This window comes from Macrosteles quadrilineatus, unplaced genomic scaffold (assembly GCF_028750875.1).
Source record: "Macrosteles quadrilineatus isolate MER2022 unplaced genomic scaffold, UCM_ALF_1.0 Scaffold_2__2_contigs__length_208266976, whole genome shotgun sequence".
Taxonomy (NCBI): Eukaryota; Metazoa; Arthropoda; class Insecta; order Hemiptera; family Cicadellidae; genus Macrosteles; species Macrosteles quadrilineatus.
In genome coordinates this window covers 32,221,910-32,229,969 of record NW_026542595.1, presented here as the reverse complement: position 1 = coordinate 32,229,969, position 8,060 = coordinate 32,221,910, and the positions used below count along the sequence as shown (strand labels likewise).

The 8,060-nt window shown below is 34.7% G+C and overlaps 1 protein-coding gene across 1 annotated transcript in view; it reads left to right on the top strand.

The window, feature by feature from the left end:
• The first annotated feature begins 249 nt into the window (after positions 1-249).
• Positions 250-8,060, top strand: part of LOC128986080 (serpin B6-like) — a 96,431-nt gene continuing 88,620 nt past the window's right edge. Inside the window, exon 1 of the mRNA XM_054406199.1 lies at positions 250-380. The gene's annotated coding sequence lies outside the window, so the exon portion shown is untranslated. The remainder of the gene's footprint in view (positions 381-8,060) is intronic.

Below are 8,060 nucleotides of genomic sequence, written 5' to 3'. Positions count from 1 at the left end.
TTTTGTTAGGTTGGTATAGTAGTGAGTATTTTTATCCAATAACATAGCTTCCTTATAACTCACACCTCACGCAAACATGGCGGCTGGCGACACGCATCTTTTACATTCAGTGCTACCTCCAGTTAGAATTATAGCTCAGTGGTACCACCCGTTGGTTGGTAGTCAACTAGTCAAGTTGAAGTCAGTCAGTCAGTCCTTGTGTCGTCAGTCAGCCCAGCCTGTCTCCTGTCGTCTCAGTTCAGTTCAGTGTCTCAGTGTCTCATAGTTACTGAACTGAGTTACTTACTTTTACTTACTGTGATGATCAAAACAAAATCCTCACTGTCATTACATATTTTATTTATTTACACTTAACAACAGCAATTTGAACTTTGAAGCCAGTAAGTAACCTGCAATTTTGTTGTCTTTAGTTTAAATTGTGTTGTGCTAAGTTATCATATGATTCAGTGTTAAATAATACGCAGAGGATACTCCGGCAGTTACTGTCATAACCTAACCTAACCAACCAAACTATCTGATAATAAAAAAATACCCCCGCCGCAGCAAACCTGCAGACTAAGCGAATTTCTATTTGCCTTAGGCCTATCGGATTTACACTAAAATGTCTCCTTAAAATGTCACATTTATTCCCTATTTAAATAACATTAGTTTAACGAGTACTTAGGTTTGCTGCAACAGGGAGGGTAAAAAGGTGTTTTTTTGTAAAATGTTAATAGTTTAGTATGAAACTAGCTCTACCCATGGGCTTTGCCCCGTTTAACTTCATAAGTATTCGCATGGCTCAATCACGTCCCGGTTGAAGTTTGTTCGCTAGGTACGCTCACTCACCATCAGGTTGGAGCTCGTTCGCTGTGCTCACTTGTTTTCAGGTTAGCTCGTTCGCTAGGCTCACTCACCTTTTGGTTTCAAATTAGCTGTTGTCATAAATTTTAAAAAGTCATCCCTTTTATTGTTTACGAGAGGTCGTCCAGTGGTCGAAACTCGACCAAAAATATGTAATGTACTCACTTAACTATTTTCACCCCACACTGTAAATAAAACATGTGATTGGAGTTTCCTCCATTTGTTTTGATTTTCTGTTTATATTTCGTTGTTATTTCGTAACCAGCATAGCAACGCATAAGATCCATGTAAATTTTTTACAACTTTTAAACTTATTTTTTGTGCTTATCTTTGAGCCTATTTAAATTTATAAAGGGATTCTGCACACCTACAGGAAAATAGCTTTCCAACGGTATGCGTAGATTTTCCCTACGATGCACACGAGCTGAGAAAAAAGGTTTTAAAGAAACATGCTTGCCTATTAATATATAGATAGATCCCTCCGAGTGTCCCTTGTTTTGGCCTTAATCTCTGCCTATTTTTTGCTCATTTGCAAGGTTTTATTAAAACGGATCTGAGAAGCTTGAAAACAATGTTAATTATACTGTTCTATATACCATTTTGTTTGGGAAATCATGGGCTTCAATATTATACATAGAACATAAGGAATATTTGTTTCAAAAAAAATTTTTAGGTTTTTGGAAAGTTTTCAAAAAAAAAAATAAGTTCGCGCTCAATGAAATTGTATAAATTATAGGCCTATAAATATTTGAAAATAGCCACTTTGTTCTAAATTTTATGAGGATTACAAATATATAATAATATAAGGAAGTAGATTTGCAAATAAATAAGTTAAAACTTATGGGCAAAAAACAGATTTCAGTACATAACTTAGCGTTTAGCTAAGAATGCATAGCCTAACCATAGCTAGGAATCTGGCTGATAATTTACATCAATATCACTACCTACTTCTTCAGGATCATCAACCAGCCCTTCAAAATCACTTAAATCTTCTTATAATGCACCACGTATATCACTACTTTTGATTTTTAACACTAAAACAATGATAAACGTAATAAAACACATCAGTCATCGGTCCGAGGCTAACCTAGCTGTTTACAAATACGCACGTCAGCTGTCTGCTACAATTACGATCGGCTCGGAGAACATAAAGCGCTTAGAGACAGACCTCTGGAGAAAGCTTAGAATCTAACGAAAAGAACGATACCTAACTCGATCCAGTTCAATCCGATTTTGTCAGTCATAGAGCCTTTGCCGTAAACAGTGTTTGTGAGTCGCTGCAGCGACACAAAACACTACACAAAGTGTGTTATGTGTCGCTGCAGGGACAAATAACACTCGGAGGGTTAATACTTTGATAAAGGTTTTTATATTTTAATATTTAACATTGGAGAATTTAAACGTTGTTAAGTGCACAGGTGTGCTGCGATTGGGGTTTAATACATTTGGACTTATTCAAAAGTAAACTAGTTTTCTGTGCTGCACTCTGTAGAAACACTGTGGCACTATTTCAAATCATGACTAATGCTAATACAGAATGTTGTAATTATTCAGACCTACAAAACAGTTGGTGAAAGTAAACATCTGCTTTTAAATTATATTTATTTGTAAACATTGTAGATCAAAAAGTCTGACATTGGCCCACTTAAAACCCTCTGGGGCAGAGCCCTTTTGACAGATCTGCACCAAATTTCACTCGAACCATCCTTGAAAGATGCTTAATAATGCCTGAAAGTTGCATTACAATCTGTCGAGCGGTTTCGGAGTCAATAACGTATATACATATACATATATATATACACACACACATACATAGTTCCTCTTTTATAGATATAGATGAATACATTTTCCAAATTTGATCAAAATATGTGCATAAACAAGCAAACTACAACAGTTTACTTATTCTCCATAAGAATAACATGGGAATTTTAAATTGACCGATTTTTGGAATTTTCTCCGTAACCATTAGGTGCACAATAACGCTTCAATATACTAAATTATTTGTTTTTTTAAGCTCTACAAAATGGTTTGAAAAGAAATTGCTAAATTTTAAGTTTTTAGGTTCAAAAATGGGAAAAAACAATTTTTACCCCATAAAACCCCCCATAAACCCCTGTTCCCATAGTCTGATCATGCTGGTTCGCGAACTCGTTCGAATAAACGTAGGTTTACACGTTTGTAGCAAATTTAATTAAAATCGGATGATTTTTGCTCGAGTTATCGCGCAACGGACACATATATAAATATATATATATGGATTTGAACGGATGGTGTTTTTGGCCTCCCTAGAGTCCTCAAAACGAAAAAGTAAATCGGTCCCGGATCCAGGTTTTACCATGAGTACTACGGTAATAGCTTACTTATTCCCTTATGGGAAATTCGCTAAAACGGTTGAAGGTTAAATTCTGTTCATAAAAAAAAATTATAAATGCCAAAAATTCTAACAAAAGATGTTCAGTTAAGAAGAAATGGCATTCAAAGCAAAATCTTTGACTAAAAGTTAATTTTTCTGATAGGATTTGAACCAGGGACCTCTTGCATATCAGCCGAACACTCTATCCACTACACCACGAACACCAGATAGCTGTACATCGTATTGTTGTGGTAATGGCATTCCAGGCCCCCACAACCCGGTGATGTCACTGCCGGACGCGTATCCTCTGTGTAAATAATAATCAGATTTATGTTTAGATTCCATTATATAATCCATAATTACACTATATTTTTAAGTATACTCTTGATTGCCTGTAAGAAATGATAACACAATAAAGCTGATTTAATATTTCAGTTTGGCATTTCTCGTAATTTGATGAATAGGCCTAGAAAAACGTCTATATGCCCTAGAAGATTAGGTAATTATTTCGTATAGGTGCCTCCAAACGAATTTTTAATTTTGATATCTTACTTTATAGTTTTTTTTACCTCCTGAATCCAAATATACCATTATTTTTCACAGCTGATGAATATTTCTCAAGATATCGCCGTAATAATACAACATTACAATAAACAAGGTAGGATGGATGACATTTACAAGTGGAATGAACTATGGGTTAAGTAAACCAACCAGCTGATTGTTTTCAATCATAGTCAAGCAAATGGAAGTGACAACTTTAATTAGCTAACTCGGATTCTGCAATATGAAAATCACCTGATTAAATCGCCTGATTATTTGTTTTGATGATTACTGATTGATTACTAGGCCAAGCCTAGCTGATATCAGTTGCTAACTGAAACTTTACAGAACAACTATATCTATATATATATATATAAATATAGATTTATATATATACATATATATATAGGGTGTTTTTTTAAGTGTGCCACCATTGGGATCTCAGTAACTAATGATTTAACAGCAAACTTTAAATGGGGAACATTCTCTTGTTTTTAAAGAGGTTCAAAAATAATTAAATACAATTTTTGTAAATGGCCGCCATTTTCCAATATGGCGGTAAACTTTGAAATTTCTTATGGAACACCCTATATTTTATCATGTTTTCGGATAGAACATTCAATTTAAAAACTTGTTTATTCTTGACATTTTTTCGATAAACCCACTCGTTTAGGAGTTACAGCCTATAGAAAAATGACTTCCGGTGTACATTTTACATTATGTAGCTCCTAAACAAGTAGGTTTATAGCGAAAATGCGAAGAGTAAAAGTCAAGTAAGTCTTAAAATTGCATCCACATTCCATAAAGACCATAAAATACACAGTTTTCCACTTTTCAAGTTTGCCACCATTTTGGAAAATGGCCGCCATTTTTGAAATAATAGAATTAATATTTTTAATGAATTTCATGATCTTTTTGGAATGTGGTTGTAATTTTACGACTTATTTACTCTTTCCATTTTCGCATTTCGCATTTTTGGGGGAAACTCATAAGTTAAGCCCCATCAAGTGACCCCTCATTTTGAAGGTCCTGGTAAAAGAAAACTAACAACACAAACTAGAGGTTTCTATCTCAATCCAGTAAAAAATGGAATCTGATTGACATCTTTATAAATCGGTAATAACTTGCAATTTTATATTCAATTGGCTGCCATATTTTACTGTGTTAAGATAGAGACCTATAGTTTGCGTTGTTAGTTTTCTTTTATTATGACCTTCAAAATGAGTGGTCACTCGATGGGGCTTATCATTCAAAATGTTGGTTTCCTTTTACCAGGACCTTTAAAATGCGGGGTCACTCGATGGGTCTTTGTATTTGAAATTTTTGAGTTTCCCCGAAAATCCCCCATTTTGGGGATGAACACCAAGTGGCGGTTATGCCCAAAAAGTACTTATAACATGCTATAATGGTGTGCCGAGTTTAGTGGGCCGTTAAAAAAATAACAGGGGGTCTCCTCACTTTTATAACCATGTATATATATGTGTCCGTTAGCGCGATAACTCGAGCAAAAATGATCCAATTTTGAAGAAATTTGGTACAAACGTGTAAACCTACGTTTATTCGAACGATTTCGCGATCCAGCATAATCGGACCATGGGAACGGGGGTTTATGGGGGGTTTTATGTGGTAAAAACGGGTTTTCCCATTTTTGACCCCTAAAAAAAGTTTTGCAATTTCTTTCCAAACCGTTTTGAAGAGCTTAAAAAATAAATGATTTAGTAAATTGTTGTAGTTTACCTGTTTATGGATATATATTGATAAAATTTGGCAAATTTATTTATTTCATCCTATATACTATTGACGTACATGGTCAAAAAACACTTTTTACTTTCCCCGTAACAGCAAACCTAAGCACTTGTTAAATCTAATGTTATTTAAATAGGGAATAAATATGTCTTATTTTATGGAAATATTTTAGTAAAAATGTAATCAGACAAGTTGAAATTCGCTTAGTCTGCAGGTTTGCTGCGGTGGGGGTATTTTGAGTTATAGGGGAGGGGGTACTGTACATGTAGTTTATATGGCTCTGGTGATTGGTATGTCGCAATGATGGCAAGGGACTAAAACTATGTGCCCCCTATTATTTGGGGTGAGAAATTCAATGAAGGAAACACTGTCCCGCGCACTTACAACGCAGTATTAACTGTGGCCTATGTTTTGTACACAATAAGTGGGATTCGAGAGGGATTTAGTGAGAATGCTTCGCACGGGTTGGCTAGTTTCATTAAGCATTCAATCTAGTAAACTTTGATTTCTTAGCTTATAAACTTAATGGTAATCTTCATAATAAGTTGTTATAACTTTTATGACATTTCAGTCAGTCTTAGTGTATTTAACCTTGTTTTTGGATGGAACTTCATAGAGCAGGGTTGATAAAAAGTTGCCATCTGCACTGCCACGCTTAGATTTGTGTGAACGGAGTTCATAACTGGGATCGAGTTAAATAACAAAAATACTTTCGTGAGAGGTAAAACAACTTTTAATCATTATTCAATTACCTAATTGGCTATGTTAAAAAATTTTCTTGAGACTTTCATGCTTCTAGGAAAAATGCCGGCATTCAGGCATAGGTTTTATGACCCTACAAAGTGGGACTGCAATACTGTCAATGATAGTTTTGAGAATTCATACTATAGATGTCAGGACTTTTCGAAGGTTTTAGTTTTTTCACTATTCCCAAGAGTTCACCAGGAGTTATATCCCGCCAATGGAGTGAGTTTGGCCCATGGGTTCTATTTGATGGAGCAACGTTTTGGGGGAATTGGTCGAAGCTATTGACAATGGTTCTGACGCTGTCAAGTAGAAAATAATTAATTCATCCGGACTAGCCTTACACTTAAAAGAAGGTGGCTTACTTGTGTCTCTATTTGTATTTATCAAGTTCCAGAGTGTCTTACAGGGATTCAGCGAGCTATCAATACTTTTGGAATTTGCGGCCCTCTTAGCCTCTTCGACTTTCCGCCTATAAAGTTTTTTTGCCCTAACATAGAAATCGTTCATATTCAAAAAAATGCAGTTTTGTGCGATTTTTGTCAAGTTTTTTTCAAATTTTTATCGCATAATCATCTATGAAATAACGAACAGCTGTTCGGATCAAGATTATTTTTTATAGCTGTCACTGATATGTTTACAAATGTTGTTTAAAAATACCGCAACCATTTTCAATCACGTTTTGAAGGCAAATCCCAACCAAGTGAGTTTAAAAACATTTTTCTTACATAACGGATTTAATTAATCGCATGTGCAATAATATAGTGTAACCGTAATTGAAATTAAATGACTAGGCATGATCCAGGTCAGGAACCAGAGATTCTTTGTGTATACAATTGTTCTTGAGTTTTGATAACCAAAAAGAAGACCTTGAATCAGTGTTGTATACGGCTGGGAAACTTAAATAATGATCGCCGCCAATAGCTTAGAAACAACGTGTCCACTCATTGACGGCGCTTCAATGGTGGTTGTGTAAAGTGTAAAGTAAAAAATCACAACTGCAGTGGGTGATTGTAACAGAGGTTTACGGATGATGCTAAACTTGCTTTTCCAATGTGTCACTTTCTGTTCTTACCATTGACTATATAGTTCCTACTCACCATGTGGGTAAAATGCAATCGCTGGACCATAGAGCCAATAGGCCCATAGCCCTTCTCTTGGGTATGTACGCCTAACCATTTATTCATAAGAACCTTTTTGACAACGATCCTTGATACCGGTACTTTTCACTAGAATACACGGCCTACACACTACTTAAGAAATAAAATTACAAACGTCCAAAACCCCAACGTTTTGTGATTTTTGCCACATTTCCTTCCAATGTTAATAGATAGCCTATAGGACCAATTATTGTTTAGAGAATACATAATCTATTAAATAACAATAAGTTGTTTTTATAAGGTAATAAGAATAAGAATAAGAATCTTTATTACCCTTTAAACATTTTACAGTGCAATAGGGTTCGTCATTTGCTACATAATATATATATATATATATATATATACATATATTTCACATGAAATAGTAACAAAGATAATTTTATCAAATAAGTTAAGACAAGCTGGCCTGATTCTAATCTAAAATCTAGTCTACTAATGGCATGGTGAAACACAATGCAAAAAATATTAGCAAAATACAAGTCAAAATAGAACGAGTAGCCTACATAAAACAGTACTAACATGGCAAGATGATAAAAATTGATTTTGAAAAAAATTGTCAAAGGTAAATAAAAATATGACTATATCAAAATGGTTAACATCAGAAACAAGTTACTTAAATAATATGACTAGAATGGCACAAAGAATTAAACAAGTTGGGGACATTGCGGTTGCTT